This window comes from Triticum dicoccoides, chromosome 2B (assembly GCF_002162155.2).
Source record: "Triticum dicoccoides isolate Atlit2015 ecotype Zavitan chromosome 2B, WEW_v2.0, whole genome shotgun sequence".
NCBI classification, from domain to species: Eukaryota; Viridiplantae; Streptophyta; class Magnoliopsida; order Poales; family Poaceae; genus Triticum; species Triticum dicoccoides.
In genome coordinates this window covers 608,060,868-608,081,633 of record NC_041383.1, presented here as the reverse complement: position 1 = coordinate 608,081,633, position 20,766 = coordinate 608,060,868, and positions in this window count along the sequence as shown.

Genomic DNA, 20,766 nt, shown 5'->3' with positions numbered 1-20,766 from the left:
GGTAGCAGCCTTAGGCAGGTTGCTAGGAGTGCTCCTACTACCTTCATGTGAAGTGCTGGAGGGACTAGTGCCCTCACTCATTTGCATCTGCCCTTCTGACCTGTTCTGACTGTCACTCTGGTCTGACATGCTGCAAACACTGAATGCTGACCCTGCGAAGAGTTATAGATGAGATGGAGTGGATGAGCATCACAAAATGCAGAGATTTTTGCAAAAGAATGATTCAAAAATTCAGTTTTAGTTTTCCACAGAAAGCATTTCGGATCAACCGATTTTCAAACTCGGTGATACTGAAGCAGTTTTGGAACCTAAACTGATGAACTCGGTTGGACCGAGTCATAGTTCGATCGCACCGAGACTGCTAGGGTTTCACAAAGTCCTAAAATCGGTCGCACCGATTAGCAATTCTCCGTTAGACCGAGAGTTACTAGTGCAATGGCATAAGCCAAATCGGTGGGACCGAGTTTTTCAACTCGGTGGGTCCGAGATGGTTTCGGCGGAAACCTAACCCTAAATTTTCAAATCGCATCTAATCTACGGATTTCATTGACTAGATCAGAGTGTTTCAATCGTGGCAAGAATCAATAAGAACACAATGTTCTAGGAATCGGATGAGGATAGCACAGTGATCGAGTCCATACCCTAGCTTGGCGATGAACTCGCTACGGCGGCAACGGCGGGGTTGAATTCCGTTGACGGTGGCGGAGACCAGCGACAGGAGGCGGCTGGCAACGAGGAGACGATCCGGAGACCTTGGAGGCAGAGCGAGCTATTGCGCGAGCGAAGGGTTTCGGAGAAATTTCCAAATTTTTCCCGTGACTATATATAGCCTGACCCTGTCGGTGTGACCGAGTGGAACAACTCGGTGGCACCAAGATGCATAACTATGTTTAGTTACAGCAACTCGGTGTGACCGAAAAGTTCTAATCGGTTGCACCGAGATTGAAAACCTAGATCAACTTAATGATCTCGGTAGGACCGAAATGGAGGAATCGGTCAGACCGAGAATCACAAAGAAGTTTTGGAAGTTTAAGTCTATGATGAATCGGGGACTCCGAGTGCTCCTCACATAGAGTGGTTCGAATCTGACTTGATCAAATTTTGTGATGTAGCATGAATAGAGTTTGAGACGAGAAAAGCATAGATAGCTAGAGAAAGTTCTTAGGCATTCTTGTCCATCCACTTGGCCAAAAGAAGGTAGAACCAAACAATCAAAACAACAAGTGGATGTCCTTGAATGAGTAAAATATGCACCAACATGCTCACACAATAAGATGGCAAATGAAATATGTGGCAAAGCATGCACAACCAATTCTAGCATCTATCAAACAATTGGCGATGACTAGGTCATCTATATATGAGTATATTGACTTAGGAGTCAAATGATAAACATTTGATCATAGGTCATACTCATCGTTTAAGCCCAAGTGGGGTTACCACTTTTACATAATGCATTGATGTGTTCACACCATTAGAGTTGCTTTGACTCAAGTCTTAGAGTTAAGCTCCCCCTAGATGTGAGATCCCCGTTTAGAGGGATGAACTAACCTTGGGTTTTGTCGATGATGACTTCATGTAGGTGTTGAAGATGTGGATGCTCAATGTTGATGTAGATCATTTAGAGAAATCCATTGGAGTGAGTTGCACTTTCTACATACCTACATGGGTTAGTCCCACAAGGAACAACCAAGAATATCCATAGACATAGAGTGATGCACACACAAGATGGTGTCCATGAAAACATTAGGTTACCTTGTTCCTTGCCTTACCAACATGAGGGTTTGTGACTCCTTGACCTAGTGCAAGATGTGGAAGTTGATTGCACTTGTCCTTGCCATAATAATATGAGTGAAGAATGTTGGCGGAGTCACCCTCAAGAACTCTCTAGTTCTTCTTCTTCGGGATCCACATCATCTTGATGGGAATCCTTGGAGTTGTAGTTGTACTTGATGAAGTAGAACTTGACGTAGTCTTGGGAACCCACTTGACCAAGGCCTTAGGTGCTTATTCAAATGCATCAATCTCTTCTTGAAGCTTGTCCTTGGCTTTGTGGTCTTGTGGTGGAAGATCATCTTGAGCTTGTGTTCCCTTGAAGGAAGTAGGATCATAATTCTCTTGTTGAGGAACAAACTTCATCTTGGGGTATTGATCTTCTTCCCATTCAACTCCATTGGCACTGAAGTTTCGTTCAAAACATACACCTTGATTCTTCCGGTGCCTTCCTTGCTTGCGTACAATTTCCTCGAATTGCTTACTCCCGGCAAGGCTCTTGTAAACACCTTTCTCTATAATTCCCTTCAATAAGCTATTTTCTTGCTCAAGTGTAACTTGGCTAAGAGAATCATTAGTGGAATCAAGAGAACTAGTAGAAGCAACAATATTGGATTTAGCATTATTATTGTTACTACTAGAGGAAGTATCTTTCTTGTACTTGTTACTAGACTTGACTTGAGGCATGCAAGTAGATAGGAGTAAACGCTTGGCAATGTAAGAAGAACTTTTCTTACAAAGATCATCATTGATTGCTTTTAAGAACTCATGCTCTTGCTCAAGATTGAGCTTTTCAAAGCGTAACTTCTCATGAGCCCTTAAAAGTTCTCGATGATTTTCGAAGATAGTTTCATGAGCTAACTTAAGAGTGTTTAGTTCTTTAGTTAGAAGCTCAATCTTCTCCTTATCATTGTCATTCGTTTTATCTTGATTAGCATGATTAATTGACGTTTCATCATAGTATTCATCACTAGAGTTGTCAAGAAGTAAATCATCATCCACAAGCAAGTCATCTTCATCACTATTGAAATCAACATACTCAGGATGTGTTACCTTTGGACCTTTGGCCATGAAGCATCTTCCAATTCCTTCATTTGGTGAATCAAATATGTCGTAGGAGTTGGTTGACACAAGTGCTAGACCGGCAACACCTTCATCTTGAGTATATTCGGAGTCAGAGTGATAGCTTCTCTCGGAGTGTTTGTCGGAGTCAGAGCCGGAAACCCATTCACCAACATGAGCTTGATGTCTTCGTTTTGTGTAGCTCCTTTATGACTTGTCCTTCCTTTCCGAATCTTTGCTTCTCCGTGAGGATCTTCGTTCATAACGATCATCTCTACTCCTTCTCTCTCTTGGTGGTGATTCTTCTCTTTTGCTTCTTCTTTTTGGAGAATCTTCTCTTCTTTTGTAGGGTGCCGTACACTCATTGGAATAGTGTCCATGCCTCCCACAATTGTAACAATTTCTCTCTCGACTGGAAGATCTTTTGTCATGGTAAGACCTTGACTTGGAGCTTCTTTCTTTGCTTCTACTCTTGTAGAATTTGTTGAAGTTCTTCACCATTAAGCTGAATTCTTCATTGAAGGTTTGTTTCTCACTTAATGATGTGGGGGCTTCACTTGAGGCTTTGTAAGCACCACTTGACATGTTGTGAAGTTCCTCCTTATCCTTTTGTGACATCTCATGAGCAACAATCCTTCCAATGACTTTCGTTGGCTTGAGATCTTTGTAGTTTGGAATCATTTGGATCAATGTGCACATGGTATCATACTTTCCATCCAATGCTCTTAGGATCTTCTTGATGATGAATCTGTCGGTCATCTCTTCACTCCCTAAGCTGGCAATCTCATTTGTAATAAGAGCAAGCCTAGAGTACATTTCAGCGACACCTTCACCATCCTTCATTTTGAACTTGTCAAGCTGACTTTGGAGCACATCCAACTTGGATTCCTTGACGGATTCGGTACCTTCGTGCATATCAATCAAAGTGTCCCAAATTTCCTTTGCATTCTCAAGACAGCTGATTTTATTGAATTCTTCGGGGCACAATCCATTGAAGATGATATCACAAGCTTGAGCATTGTATTGCAACATCTTCAATTCTTCCGCATTAGCTTCACGGTTCGGCTCTCTCCCATCAAAGAATTCACCTTGCAAGCCAATACAAATAATAGCCCAAACAGCGGGGTTATGTCCGAGAATATGCATTTTCATCTTATGCTTCCAACTAGCAAAATATGTACCATCAAAGTAAGGACCTCTACGGTGATAATTTCCCTCGCTAGACGCCATACTCTCCTAGGTTGTGAAACCAAGGCTATGACCACCAAAAGCTATGGAAATCAAAGCAAATGGAGACCAAAGCTCTGATACCACTTGTAGGACCTTGAAGTATGTCTAGAGGGGGGGGGGTGATTAGACTACTTGACCAATTAAAAACTTAACCTTTTCCCAATTTTAGAGTTTGGCAGATTTTAGCTATCTTAGGACAAGTCAAGCAATCATCACATAATTCAAGCAAGCATGCAAAGAGTATATAGGCAGTGGAAATTAAAGCATGCAACTTGCAAGAAAGTAAAGGGAAGGGTTTGGAGGATTCAAACGCAGTTGGAGACACGGATGTTTTTGGCGTGGTTCCGATAGGTGGTGCTATCGTACATCCACGTTGATGGAGACTTCAACCCACGAAGGGTAACGGTTGCGCGAGTCCACGGAGGGCTCCACCCAAGAAGGGTCCACGAAGAAGCAACCTTGTCTATCCCACCATGGTCGTCGCCCACGAAGGACTTGCCTCACTAGCGGTAGATCTTCACGAAGTAGGCGATCTCCTTGCCCTTAAAAATTCCTTGGTTCAACTCCACAATCTTGTCGGAGGCTCCCAAGTGACACCTAGCCAATCTAGGAGACACCACTCTCCAAGAAGTAACAAATGGTGCGTTGATGATGAACTCCTTGCTATTGTGCTTCAAATGATAGTCTCCCCAACACTCAACTCTCTCTCATAGGATTTGGATCTGGTCGAAAGAAGATTTGAGTGGAAAGCAACTTGGGGAAGGCTAGAGATCAAGATTCATATGGTAGGAATGGAATATCTTGACCTCAACACATGAGTAGCTGGTTCTTTCTCAGAAATGGTAAGTTGGAAGTGTAGGTTTAGCTGATGATTCTCTCCATGAATGAAGAGGAGGTGGAGGGGTATATATAGCCTCCACACAAAATCTAACCGTTACACACAATTTACCAAACTCGGTGGGACCAATTCAACAGACTCGGTCAGACCGATTTAGTAAACCTAATGACCATTAGTGATTTTCGGTGGGACTGACATGCAACTCGGTAGGACCGATTCAGTTAGGGTTAGGTAAACTCGGTGAGACTGATTTTGGTAATAAGCTTTCCAGAGAGTTGGTCAGGTAAACTCGGTGGGACCTATTTGCTCTTTTCGGTGAGACCGAAATGTTACAAAAGGGAAACAGAGAGTTTACATTGCAATCTCGGTGGGACCGATCGCTCACTTCGGTTTGACCAAAACGTTACGAAGGGAAACAGAGAGATTACAAGCCCATCTCGGTGAGACCGAGATCCCTATCGGTAGAACCGATTTGCCTAGGGTTTGTGGCAGTGGCTACAACATTTGAAATCGGTGGCGCCGGATAGGAAGAATCGGTGTGACCGATTTTGGCTTTGGGTTTATGTCATTTGTGGATGTGAGAAAGTAGTTGAGGGTTTTGGAGCATATCACTAAGCACATGAAGCAAGAGGCTCATTAAGCAACACCTCATCCCTCCTTGATAGTATTGGCTTTTCCTATAGACTCAATGTGATCTTGGATCACTAAAATATAAAATGAAGAGTCTTGAGCTATTGAGCTTGAGCCAATCCTTTGTCCTTACTATTTTGAGGGGTCCACTTTCATCATCCATGCCATGCCATTCATTGAGCTTTCCTGAAACAATAGTCTTGGAATAGCATTAGCTCAATGAGCTATATGTTGTTATGAATTACCAAAACCACCTAGGGATAGTTGCACTTTCAATGGAGCTTTGAGCAAGGAGATCGAAAATGGCAGCAAAATGACCTAGAACTCGTGCATGAGCTGGATAGTGATTATTTGGGAGGAAGATGAAGTGTGTGGGTGCAGGAATAAGTGGAGGGGGACCACCATGGGCCCACGAGGCAGGGGGCGCGCCCAGGGGTGTAGGGCGCACCCTGGACCCTCATGGCCAGGTGCTAGCTCCCCGTGTTGTGTTCTTAGTGCCAGATATTCTCAAATATTCTAGAAAAAATCATGTTAAATTTGAAGGGCATTTGGAGAACTTTTATTTTTGGGGTATTTTTTATTGCATGGATAATTCAAAAAACAGACAGAAAATACTATTTTTACTTTATTTAATCTAAATAACAGAAAGTAAAAGGAGGGTACAGAAGGTTGTGCCTTCTAACTTCATCCATCTCATGATCCTCAAAAGGAATCCACTAACAAGGTTGATCAAGTCTTGTTAACAAACTCATTCCGAATAACATGGAACCGGAGAAGTTTCGAATGACACTAGGTTACCTCAACAGGGATATGCACATTCCCAATAATAAGAATATTATATTTCTTCTTAACAGTAGGAAGAGGAAATTCAAAACCTCCAATAATAATAGTTGGAATTTTTCCAATAGAATTGATACTGTGAACTTGAGGTTGTTTCCTCGGAAAGTGTACCGTATGCTCATTACCATTAACATGAAAAGTGACATTGCCTTTATTGCAGTCAATAACAGCCCCTGCAGTATTCAAAAAGGGTCTACCAAGGATAATCAACATACTATCGTCTTTGGGAATATCAAGAATAACAAAGTCCATTAAGATAGTAACGTTTGCAACCACAACAGGAGCATCCTCACAAATACCGAGAGTATAGCAGTTGATTTGTTAGCCATTTGCAAAGATATTTCAATAGGTGTCAACTTATTCAATTCAAGTCTATGATATAAAGAGAGAGGCATAACACTAACACCGGCTCCAAGATTACATAAAGCAGTTTTAACATAGTTTCTTTTAATGGAGCATGGTATAGTTGCTACTCCTGGGTCTCCAAGTTTCTTTGGTATTCCACCCTTAAGGGTATAATTAGCAAGAATGGTGGAAATTTTAGCTTCTGGTATCTTTCTTTTATTTGTAATAATATCCTTCATGTACTTAGCATAAGGATTCACTTTAAGCATATCCGTCAAATGCATACGCAAAAAGATAGGTCTAATCATTTCAGCAAAGCGCTCAAAATCCTCATCATCCTTTTTCTTGGATGGTTTAGGAGGAAAAGGCATGGGTTTCTTAACCCATGGTTCTCTTTCTCTACCGTGCTTCCTAGCAACGAAGTCTCTCTTATCATAACATTGATTCTTAGATTGTGGGTTATCAAGATCAACAACAGGTTCAATCTCTACATCATTATTATTGCTAGGTTGAGCATCAACATGAACATCATCATTAACATTACACTAGGTTCATGTTCATCACCAGATTGTGTTTCAGCATCAGAATAGAAATATCATTGGGATTCTCAGGTGTGTATATAACAGGTTCACTAGAAGCATGTAAAGTCCTATCATTTTTCTTTTTCTTCCTCTTAGAAGTACTAGGTGCATCAACATTATTTCTCTAGGAATCTTGCTCAATTCTCTTAGGGTGGCCTTCAGGATACAAAGGTTCCTGAGTCATTTTATCCATTCTAGTAGCCACTCTAACAACAAAGTCATGTTTATTATTTAATTCATCGAGAAAATCATTTTGAGCCTTAAGCACTTGTTCTGCTTGAGTGGTAACCATAGAAGCATGTTTACTAATAAGTTTAAGTTCACCTTTAACTCTAGACATATAATCACTAAAGTGTCCAATCATACAAGCATTTTGTTTCAATTGTCTACCAACATAAGCATTGAAGTTTTCTTGTCTAGCCATAAAGTCATCAAATTCATCCAAGCATTGGCTAGCAAACTTAGTAGACGGGATTTCAACTTTATCATATCTATAGAGAGAATTTACCTTTACTACCTATGTCGGGTTATCAAGACCATGTATTTCTTCAATAGGTGGTATATTAAGACCATGTATTTCTTCAATAGGAGGTAAATTCTTAACATCTTTAGCTTTAATACCTTTTCCTTTCATAGATTTCTTTGCATCTTGCATATCTTCAGGACTGAGAAATAAAACACCTCTTTTCTTCGGAGTTGGTTTAGGATTTGGCTCAGGAGTTGGCTCAGGGAGTGTCCAAATGGTTTCATTAGTCAACATATTATTCAATAGCAATTCAGCTTGATCGACTGTTCTTTCCCTGAAAACACAACTAGCACAACTATCCAAGTGGTCTTTGGAAGCATCAGTTAGTCCATTATAAAAGATATCAAGTATTTCATTTTTCTTAAGAGGATGATCAGGAAAAGCATTAAGTAACCGGAGAAGCCTCCCCCAAGCTTGTGGGAGACTCGCTTCTTTGATTTGCACAAAATTATATATTTCCCTTAAGGCGGCTTGTTTCTTATGAGCAGGGAAATATTTAGCTGAGAAGTAATAAATAATATCCTGGGGAATACGCACACAACCAGGATCAAGAGAATTAAACCAAATTTTAGCATCACCCTTTAATGAGAACGGAAATATCTTAAGGATATAGTAGTAGCGAGATTTCTCATCATTGGTGAACAGGGTGGCTATATCATTTAACTTAGTAAGATGTGCCACAATAGTTTCAGCTTCCTAGCCATAAAAAGGATCAGATTCAACCAAAGTAATTATCTCAGGATCGACAGAGAAATCATAATCCTTATCAGTAACAAAGATAGGTGAAGTAGCAAAAGCAGGGTCAAATTTCATTCTAGCATTCAGAGATTTTTGTTTCTGTTTAGCTAGTAACTTCTTAAGATCAAATCTATCATTGCAAGCAAGAAAATATCTAGCAGTTTCTTCATCCATAACATAACCCTCAGGAACAACAAGCAATTCATATTTAGGGGGAGAACCTTCATCATCACTATCTTCAATAATACCAGTTTCAAGAATTTCATTCTCTCTAGCCCTAGCAAGTTATTCACCAAGAAATTCACCTAATGGCACAGTAGTATCAAGCACAGAAGTAGTTTCATCATAAGTATCATGCATAGTAGAAGTGGCATCATCAATAACATGCGACATATCAGAATTCATAGCAGAAGCAGGTATAGGTGTCGCAAGTTTACTCATAATAGAAGGAGAATCAAGTGCAGAGCTAGATGGCAGTTCCTTACCTCCCCTCGTAGTTGAGGGATAAATCTTAGTTCTTTCGTCTTTCAAGTTCCTCATAGTGACCAGCAGATACAAATCCCAAGTGACTCAAAGAATAGAGCTATGCTCCCCGGCAACGGCGCCAGAAAATAGTCTTGATAACCCACAAGTATGGGGGATCGCAACAGTTTTTGAGGGTAGAGTATTCAACCCAAATTTGTTGATTCGAAGCAAGGGGAGCCAAAGAATATGCTCAAGTATTAGCAGTTGACTTGTCAATTCAACCACACCTGGATAACTTAGTATCTACAGCAAAGTATTTAGTAGCAAAGTAGTATGGAGGTAACGGTAACAACATCAAAACTAACAATAGCAATTTTGTAGTAATTGTAACAACATCAACGGTAAAGTAAATAAGCAAAGAGCAATATGTGAAAAGCTCGTAGGCATTGGATCAGTGATGGATAATTATGTTGGATGTGATTCCTCATGTAATAGTTATAACATAGGGTGACACAGAACTAGCTCCAATTCATCAATGTAATGTAGGCATGTATTCCGAATATAGTCATACGTGCTTATGGAAAAGAACTTGCATGACATCTTTTGTCCTACCCTCCCATGGCAGCGGGGTCCTAATGGAAACTAAGGGATATTAAGGCGTCCTTTTAATAAAGTACCGGACCAAAGCATTAAGACTTAGTGAATACATGAACTCGTCAAACTAGGTCATCACCGAGAAGTATCCTGATTATTGTCACTTCGGGGTTGCCGGATCATAACACATAATTGGTGACTATAGACTTGCAAGATAGGATCAAGAACTCACTTATATTCATGAAAACATAATAGGTTCAGATCTGAAATCATGGCACTCTGGCCCTAGTGACAAGCATTAAGCATAGCAAAGTCATAGCAACATCAATCTCAGAACATAGTGGATAAGGATCAAACCCTAAAAAAACTAACTTGATTACATGGTATATCTCATCCAACCCATCACCGTCCAGCAAGCCTACGATAGAATTACTCACGCACGGTGGTGAGCATCATGAAGTTGGTGATGGAGGATGGTTGATGATGACGATGGAGATGAATCACCCTCTCCGGAGCCCCGAATGGACTCTAGATCAGCCCTCCTGAGAGAGATTAGGGCTTGGCGGTGGCTCCGTATCGTAAAACGCGATGAATCTTTCTCTCTGATTTTTTTTCTCCGCGAAGGCGAATATATGGAGTTGGAGTTGAGGTCGGTGGAGGTCCAGGGGGGCCACGAGGCAGGGGGCACGCCGTGGGGGGGGGGAGCCCCCACCCTCGTGGACAGGGTGTGGGCCCCCTGGTGCTGAATCTTTCACCAGTATTTTTTATTAATTCTGAAAAGTTGCTCCATGGATTTTCAGGTCATTCCGAGAACTTTTATTTCTGCACAAAAATAACACAATGGCAGTTCTGCTGAAAACAAAATCAGTCTAGGTTAGTTCCATTCAAATCATGCAAGTTAGAGTCCAAAACAAGGGCAGAAGTGTTTGGAAAAGTAGATACGATGGAGACGTATCAGTCGCTCCACTGCCGGTGACGGAGACATCCACCGACGGTGCTCCATCTCTTAACGATAAGTGTATAGTTGGCTCCTGTAGTTCATCACCAGTTCACCACCTCTCGTCCACTTCGAGTCTGGTGTCGGGTCTCCGCCTGTTGTTCTACCGGTGTAGTACCTTGCAGCTGAATCCTGAAGGTGAGCAAGATACTTCATCTCTCTATGTGCATATGTGATGTCTAGATTGTTATTCATTTATGTGAATCAATTATATTGTTCAAGTTCTGTGATGTTCAAATTAAGGTTGATATAGTGGCTTGTCTTTTTGTTGACTTGTATATATTCATGGCAGATTCATGCCATCCTGCTTTATGTGCTAACTAGCCTATAAGTAGTATCTTTTTGCTAGTTTGTATGTTCCTGTGTAATGTTAGATGAAAAAAATGATTCATTAAGGAGTAACTTGTTTTTTGTAGATGCTTTCTGCACTGGAATCTGAATATGACGAGGGTTGAAGGACAAAGATGATGCATTTATGAGTGTAGAAGCAGTGGCAGATGCAGAAGCAGCGGCCGCAGAAGCAGGAGATGAATCATTCTTATGTAGCATCATTGAAGATGAAGATGCCAAAGCAAAAGTTGGTGAATGTGCCAATCCATAAGCTGCTCAAGATGACAAGCCAAAAGGACGGAAGCAAATGGCGTCAAGATCACAAATCTGGGAGCATTTGACCAAAGTTTTTGATGACAAGGGGTTAGTGAAGGAAGGAAAATGCAAGTATTGTGACTGACCAATTCAAGCTACTACATCAATCAATGGGACAACAGCAATGTGCAAGCACTTTGGTACATGCAAGCGCAGTCCAAATAAGAAAATGGATCCAAATCAGACCACTTTGCAAGCAACTCCAGGAGATGGCATCAATACTTGGAGATATGATGCAGAAAAAGTTAGGAAGGCATTTGCTGTGATGTCATAAAGGATGAGATGCCTTTTGCATTTGGTGAGAAATCTGGATTCAAAAAGTTCATTTCAGTCGCTTGCCCCCGCTTTAGTCCACCATCAAGAAGAACTTGTACCAGGGACACTGTCAAAATCTATCTAGATGAGAAATCCAAGTTGAAAAAGTTTTTCAAAGAGAATTGTGGAAGTGTGTGTGTAACCACTTATTGTTGGACTTCTCAGCAGCAAGACGGCTATATGGTAGTGACTGCACACTTCATTGATGAAGATTGGAAGTATCATAAGAAGATTATTAATTTCATTATGGTGAAGGGCCACAAAGGGAAGGATCTTGGGAAGAACTTGCATAGATGTTTGATGAAATGGGGGTTGGAGAGAGTTATGACAGTTACCATGGATAATGCAAGCAATAATGATGGTTGCATTATTCACTTGAGAAAGTGCATGGTTGAGGCCAAAATTAGCATAGCTGCTTGAAAGTTTTTGCATATGAGATGTGCGGCACATATTGAAAACCTTATTGTACAAGATGGCCTAAAAGAAGTTGAACTTTCAATCAAATGTGTCCGAACTGTTGTGCGATACATCAAGAATGGGACTTCTCGGTTGGTAAAATTCAAAGAGCTAGCATTGGAAGAAAAAAGTTAAGAGAAAGGCATTCTTGAACCTAGATGTATGCACTCGGTAGAACTCAACTTACATAATGTTGAAGGCTGCCATCACCTAGGCGAAGGTATTTACAAGGTACTATCAAGATGACCCATTGTATGCGTTGGACTTGTCTGAAGAAAAAGGAAGATTTGGTACCCATATGAGATGGATTGGGAAATGCTAGGAAAATGGCTGCATTTCTTGGTCATTTTTATGATCTTACTGTTCGTGTGTCATCCTAACTTCATGTCACTTCCAACAACTTTCTTTTTGAGGTTGGAAATATACACATATTGGTTCAAAATTGGATGAGTAGTACAGATCCTTTGCAAAAAGCTATGGCAGAGAGGATGAAAGAAAAGTTTGACAAATACTGGGGGTCTTGACATGAGAATGAAAAGGTGAAGGAGAAGGGTCCTATTGTGAATGAAAGAGGGAAAGGGAAGAAGAAGGAGAAGGAGGAGAAGGAGAAGGAAAATCTCAACTTGCTCATTTTTATTATTGCAGCGCTTGATCCAAGGTATAAGCTTTCTGATTTCACTCGGCTGACTACTTTGGAAATATTCGGTGTTGAGTCTGGAGAGAAGGTGTGGTATGCTATTAATAAATGTGTTCGCGGGTTGTTTGAAGAATACCGAGTAAGATTGACTACACCAGAACCAACAACACCAGCCAATAGCCAAGTAACAACAGAAGGAGGAGGAGCAAGTATGATGAAGGAACTAATTGCAAGCAGGTTGAGGCAAAATAATAGTGTAGGAAGTGCAAGTAGTAAATATGACCTTGAAAAATACCTTGCCGAAGACTCTGAAGACCCTGACAAAAAAATTGACATCCTAGGATGGTGAAAAGGGAATTCATCTAGGTTTCCAATCTTGGCAAATATGGCTCATGATTTCCTTGCTATCCCTATTACAGCTGTGGCTTCCGAGTCAGCCTTTAGCACAAGTGGACGCATACTTGATGACTTTTGGACATTTCTAACTCCATTTATGGTACAAACTTTAGTTTGTATGCAAGACTGGCTGAGAAGGTCAACAGATCCGGTCGACATCAAGGAGAACTTGGAAGAATTAGAAGTGCTATAAAAAGGTAAAACGATCAGCCAACTTGCCGATACATTTGGTTTTTTTATTGTAGAGATATTAATATGCATGACATACATCAGTACCAAACCAATATATGGAGAAATTTATATGCATGACTTGCCAACTTCCCCATTAACTAGACCTAGCTAGTAGATCTCAACAAAAGCACATTGCATTTGTCACAATCAGTATATCACCATAGCTAGTAGATTATGAAATTTGATTGAGTACTTGACTTGTTATAGGTTGATTGAAGAATTTGGTGACAAGGTGAGGGAAAGTACAAGGACAATGGTGGTGTTGTTGCTTCTTCCATGGCCAAGCCAAACAAGTGTGCAAGTCGACCAACAAAGTGACGTCCACGTCTACTCATGGCTGAACCAAAATCATGTTAAATGTATGTTGTTTTAGTTATCATCTTTTGATTGTGATTTGTGACTTGAGACTTGAGAATCGAGAAATGAGAGTGAGAGTGTGAGACCTTAATGTTTGTTGTTTTCTGCTGAACTTATCAATTCTATGGTCTGATGTGACTTGATCTTACTTTCTGGTGTCAAGTATAAATGAGTATGCATGAATGAATCTTTTTGCTAGTGAAGAGGTGATTATATATAGTGCTGATTTTCTATCTTAAGATTTTCATATGGTGTACTGTTTTCCATCCAGATTGCATATGAGTGTTACTTGTTTGAATTTTTCTTATGTGCACATGCGCCATTATATAGACATATGTTGACTTTGACTCTCTGCACACACACACCTTTGTACACACATGTACCTCTTTACTCTATGTTGTCTGGAAATAACATAAAATCTGAGTTATAGCAATTATTTTGGTCTGCTTGGTCAGTACCAAAGACCGAATAATAAATACCAAAGACCAAATAGTGAATAACTGGAAAGACCAAAATTATATCAGTCTTCAATTATGGAAGACCAAAATTTTGAAAGACCGAAATGACCGGACCAAACAAACTAAAAAGACTGAACGCCCGGGCCGAGCTACAGCAGCTGGATAAATGGCTCAGTCCAGATATCACTACGAATAAAGTTGTAAATATTTGCTGTTGGCATGAACCACATCGCTGCATGTCGGGTTTGCTAAAGCCATTCATCGCTTGGAAGCTTGATGCCTTTCACACACTAAAGATCATCTGGCAACAAGCTGTGTCGACGAATCTCTAGATATGGTGATTAATGAAACCCACAGTACGATGTGTAAACACAGTTCTCCCTGGCGAATGAAAGTTGCATAGCATGGTAATCATCATCGGTCATATGATCGATGATTGGTTGGATGATCGGATAATTGATCCCGAGGAACATGGAGTGGTTGCCGAGGCTATAAACCCGCCTCTATTTCAATGATCCTAGCCCAATGGAGATGTGATCTTTCTCGAAGAAGAAGCAACCATAGCCATCACAGTCACGAACGCCCCAGGCATTGTACTGCATGTGGTTTGATGAAATGGTTTGGTCAATTTGGTACGTGCGAATGTGTATCAAATGACCACCGTTAGTTGAACGAGCGATAAACCACCACCCATTGACTTGTATATTTCCGGGGCATGGAATCATGAAGGCCAGCGCATTTGCATCTGCTGCAACAAATCAATTTGGAAACCAAAAGGACAAAAATATAAAATCATGTTCAGAGTATGTGTGGAATTAAGATTATTATAATAGTCATAGCCAGAGAATTGCAATGTCGTGGTCATAATCATACCCCAAGTTAAAAAAAAATAAGCCAATGGCTTTCATATTCTCTCAATATGTCATGGTTCAAACATCATGTAAAAATGAGAGGAAAACAACTATGCCAGGGCCTACTCATATTCTACCATAGCAGTTACTATTGTTCTCATATCAACTCTAACAATAACATCTGTGGTTATAAAAATCTTGGAAGTGAGAGTAACATATATCAATCATGACGTTATACTCATAATATCTATTCTAACAATCATTAGATGCCAATTGTTCTCATATCAACTCTAACAATAACATGTGTGGTCATAAGAATCTAGGAAATGAGAGGAACATATAGCAGTGATGTGGTTATAGACATACTATCTATTCTAAATTTCTAACAATCAATAGGTAGTCGTATTCATAAGGTACAGATGAGATGAGATAGAACAAATACATGACGATAGACTCCACCAGTATATGCAAACAAATCTGTGCGTCGACCGCGTAAACGATGCCATCATGCACTATAGCATCAGACGGAAATGGAGGGTCAACAGGATTGATGATGAGCCATAACCATGTGTGGCGACCGGATTCTAGATAGAGTAGTCCCATGTCGGACAAGGCAATGAGCTTGTAATCTATGTAGTATTCTGATGGTGTGGGCACTTCACAGATTACAACCTTCAGCAAACGGAGGTCGTACCAAAAGCTAGACGCGTCTCATGCATAGTAGGCAGGAGTGTCTGGCGGTACACGAGGCTCGATGCCGGCGGTATCCAACGATGGAAGGGTGATCTCTTGCTGGGTGTAGATATCCACGAGACTCCATGAACTATCGGATTGGTGGATTAGGATGATCTAGTTGGCCTTCATGCCCGCCCAGTAGTGCCTGCACATGAAGGACAGGTGGGCTGGTAGTGGAAGCATGTCGAGGGACACAAAGACAACCTTAGTAGGATCATCAAGTCGGTGTCTAGGCCACTTGTGAGGATCGAGCATCAGCAAGTAGGGTGTCTTGAAAAGGGATGGCCGGTTGCAGATGAGTACACGGTACATAGACACCCAGCATGCTACCTGACGCACGGTGCTGACCAGGTCCATATGGTTACATATCTGCTCCAAGAGAACATCGGGGACGGAATTCCAATCGCGGCTCTACGTGTCAGTCGGTTCTGCCATAGGTTTTTTTAAGGCGCTGAGTGATTGGGGTTTTCAGTGCCTGCGAGCGAGAGGGGAAGTGGATTCTGGTGGGCGGGCGAACAAGATGGCGTGTGTGGCCAAGAAGTGAGCTGGGGGGATATGGTACGCGCGAGCTACCGAGGAAGATGGTGCTGGCAAGTGAGCAGTGAGCGGGGGGAAATGGTGTGCGGCCGACGATGGGGAAGAGAGGAGGAAGAAGAGGGAAAGACGGGTAAGAAAGATAGGAAGAAGATGGTGCTGGTAAGAAAGTGAGCGGGGGGAAATGGTGTGCGGCCGACGATGGGAAAGTCTCAATTCTTCTAGTACTACTACCAGGATATACTATCCTTCGGAGTGTAAATAGTTAAGACAATGACATGTGGGTCTACCTCAAGAGGGCCCATATGTCGGTTAATGGAAGAGAGAGGTGCGTAGGCGTATTTGCGGAAGCGTGCTCCACTGGCAAACATGATGGTAGTACTGGGTAAGGCTGATTTAGTAACACCAACACGCTGGCTCGGCTTATTAATTAAGTGTCCCATCTGCTGCAGCATGTATTGTCACTTCACTGACTAGGTGAATAAGTACTCTCTAACCGAGATGGGGAATAAGTAGTTCTCTCTCACCGAGATGGGGAATAATGGATCGCCAAGACTTCCTATCTACAGTATCCCTATGCCTCTACTCTCATCGTGTCCAACAACAAGAAACATTGGCGAAGGCACCCGACGCCAATAATGTAGGAGTACTACTAGTATTTTGTGTCAAACTTTGACCGTCTATTTAACTAATAAAATTTTAATGCATGTCACCAAAAATCATATCATTGGATTCGTATTTGAACATAGTTTTTAATGGTATAGTTTTTTAAGACATGCATTGAAACTTTGTTAGTTAAATTTATGATCAAAATTTACATTAAGCACGAAGGGGACAAATAAACCAGGACGGAGGTTTATATACAGGTCAATAAAAAAATTATTAAGGTAAATGATGGGTGCCCGAAGAATTTTTTTCCAGAAGTACTCAATAATGGGCTCGTTTTCCTCAAGAAAATTGTGTTCACGCACGTATTAGTTGGAATGCATGCGTGAAGAATAAAAGACCAGAACTTTTACACGCATTGGTGAGTATTCTCTTAATACTTGCATGTGATGTTTTAATGAAGCTTGAAATATAAACATGTCAAGGGGAGGGAGTAGAAGCCTCATGCATGCATGCATCAACACTCACACGTACACATGCACATACACAACACTCACGCATCCATGCAGCACACAACACACAACAAAACACACACGCTCCCTCTGTCTGTGAAAGACTATACATATAGAGATTTACACATTGACCTAGAGGAACCAGAACTCCATGGCCTAATTAACGCCCAAAAGTAGCAGACTTTTGTGTGCATGCGACCATTGAGAGAAGAAGATTAAATGAAGGTTGTTGCATGCTGTAACTAACAATAGGCATGCAACCTATAGCTAGAGCACAAGTTGGTGCATTAGTCAATCAATAACGATTAGATTAAAGGCTAAGTGCATTGGAAATGTAGATGTACACTCTTTGTTGGAAAAATATCTAATGCTAGATGTATAGTTTTTCACGGACCGAGGGAGTACACGTGCATGCACTCACATAGTACACAGCCGGGGTGGTTCACGTGCAAGGGTTGGACTCTTGTCGCGCCTGCGTAAAGTTTTGTTTAACTGATTTCTTTTATCTGCCAACTGACAGGTGGGACCCAGAAACCATGTGTCAATTTAACCAGTCAACAAAGTGCCACGTCGACTATGTGCCCGGTCAGCAGCGTGTAATATGGTACTCTACAGTGAGCTAGTGACCGTATAATCACCGCAAAACTATATGGTGACCGTAATGAGCATATTGTTACATACGTTGACCGCTAGTGTATTTTTCTCGTTTCACATTAAGCCATATTAACTAGAAAGAATGCAGTATGGACTAGTACTACTTTGATGTGTCACATCAACTCGCAGAACAAGGAGAAGCTTGATTACTACACCCTCTCCCTTGCCCACACGCGGTGGCTCATAGGACGAGGAGAAGCTCACTTACTACATACGCCAACACCCTCTCCCTTGCCAACGCACGCGGTGGCTCACAAAATGAGGAGAGGGTTTTGACTATAGCACCCTCTCCCTCTCCCTCGCCCTCACGGTGGACGTGCAGTAGTTCATTCGGTGTCAACGATATTGTACTGTAGTATCATCATTGTTGGACCTTCTGAAGAGGCGAAGAGCCAAGTGCAAGGTTCATAGGAGTACGCATTGTTGAACCTCCCAAAGAGGTGAAGAGCCAAGCGCAAGGTTTATAGGAGTTGTCGTCCTAGTACTACAACTATAGCGAACGATTGCTACTGTATGTTGCCGCCACATCACCTATAGCCAAAGTTGTGCCAACTTTTTTTCTCATAGAGCATGTTGGAGCCCGTGCAACAGCAACACAAGTTGCACGTACACATAACACATTTACTAGTAATAAATTCTAAAGGACAAATGCAAGTATGCCACACAAGTTCATCTCCACTTCATGTGATAAATTTTTGTGCACGACTACTCTACATATATTTACAGCGCTACCATTCACAATTTACCATACTCCACTTACACGTTATAGATGGGTGATGTCTGCTAGAACTACGTTGGTATTTCCCCAAAGAGGGAGGGATGATGCAGTATAGCGATGGTAGGTATTTCCCTCAGTGATGAGGCCAAGGTTATCAAACTAGTAAGAGAACCTCCTCACACCATGTAAGCACCACCTGCGCACAAATAACAAATACTCGCAACCCGACGTGTTAAAGGGGTTGTCCATCCCTTTCAGGTACAATGCCTCAAGATAGGAAAAAAACGTGAGATAAAAGTGGTAGATAGGATAAATAGATCGTGGAATAAATAAATTGCAGCAAGGTATTTTTTGTATTTTTGGTTAATAGATCTGAAAATAAATGCAAAGGAAAATAGATCGCAAAGGCAAATATGATGAAAAGAGGCCCGGGGGCCGTAGGTTTCACTAGTGGCTTCTCTCGAGAAAAATAGCAAACAGTGGGAAAACAATTACTGTTGGGCAATTGATAGAACTTCAAATAATCATGACAATATCCAGGAAATGATCATTATATAGGCATCACATCCAAGATTAGTATACCGACTCCTGCCTGCATATACTACTATTACTCCACACATCGACCACTATCTAGCATGCATCTAGTGTATTAAGTTCATGGAAAAATAGAGTAATGCAATAAGAACTATGACATGATGTAGACAAGATCCATTTATGTATTTATGTAGATATAGACCCCATCTTGTTATCCTTAGTAGCAATGATACATGCGTGTCGGTTCCCCTTCTGTCACTGGGATCAAGCACCGTAAGATCGAACCCACTACAAAGCACCTCTTCCCATTGCAAGATAAATAGATCAAGTTGGCCAAACAAAACCCAAATATCGGAGAAGAAATATGAGGCTATAAGACATCATGCATATAAGAGATCAAAGAAGACTCAAATAACTTTCACAGATAAAAACATAGATCTGATCATAAACTCAAAGTTCATCGGATCCCAACAAACACACTACAAAAAGGCTTACATCATATGGATCTCCAAGAGACCATTGTATTGATAATCAAGAGAGAGAGAGAGAGAGAGAGAGAGAGAGAGAGAGAGGAAGACATCTAGCTACTAACTACGGACCCGTAGGTCTACAAAGAACTACTCACGCATCATCGGAGAGGCACCAATGGAAGTGGTGAGCCCCTCTGTGATGGTGTCTAGATTGGATCTGGTGGTTCTGGACTCTGCGGCAGCTGGATTTGATTTTTGTTGATTCCCGTAGGGTTTCTGGATATTGGGATATTTATAGAGCAAAGAGGCGGTTCAGGGGGCACCCGAGGTGGGCACAACCTACCAGGGCGCGGCTGGGCCTCCTCGCATGCCCTAGTGGGTGTTGCTCCCCTCGAGGCACCCCCCAGGTGCTTCCTTGGCCCACTTGATGTCTTTTGGTCCCAAACAAATCCTCTGGAAGTTTCGTTGCGTTTGGAATCCGTTTGATATTGATTTCCTGCGATGTAAAAAACATGCAGAAAATAGCAACTGGCACTGGCACTATGTCAATAGGTTAGTTCCAAAAAATGATATAAAATGACTATAAAATGATTGTAAAACATCCAAGAATGATAATATAATAGCATGGAACAATAAAAAAATTATAGGTACATTAGAGACGTATCAGCATCCCCAAGCTTAATTCATGCTCGTCCTCGAGTAGGTAAATGACAAAAACAGAATTTTTGATGTGGAATGCTGCCTAACATGTTCATCAAATTTATTTTCTTTTTAGCATGGACATATGGACTTTTATATGATTCAAAGCAATAGTCTAGTTTTGAACTGAAGACTTTAATACTCAAGCATACCAACAAACAACCATGTCTTTCAAAATATCAACACTAAAGCAAGTTATCCCTAGCCCATTATGCTCAATCATTGATCCATTCATGAAACACACTCGAATATTAGCTACACCTAATGCTCAAATACGATCATACTGCCCCTTAGTTGGTGCTTTATAAGAGAAGATGGAGACTCAAATTAAAAAATAAATAT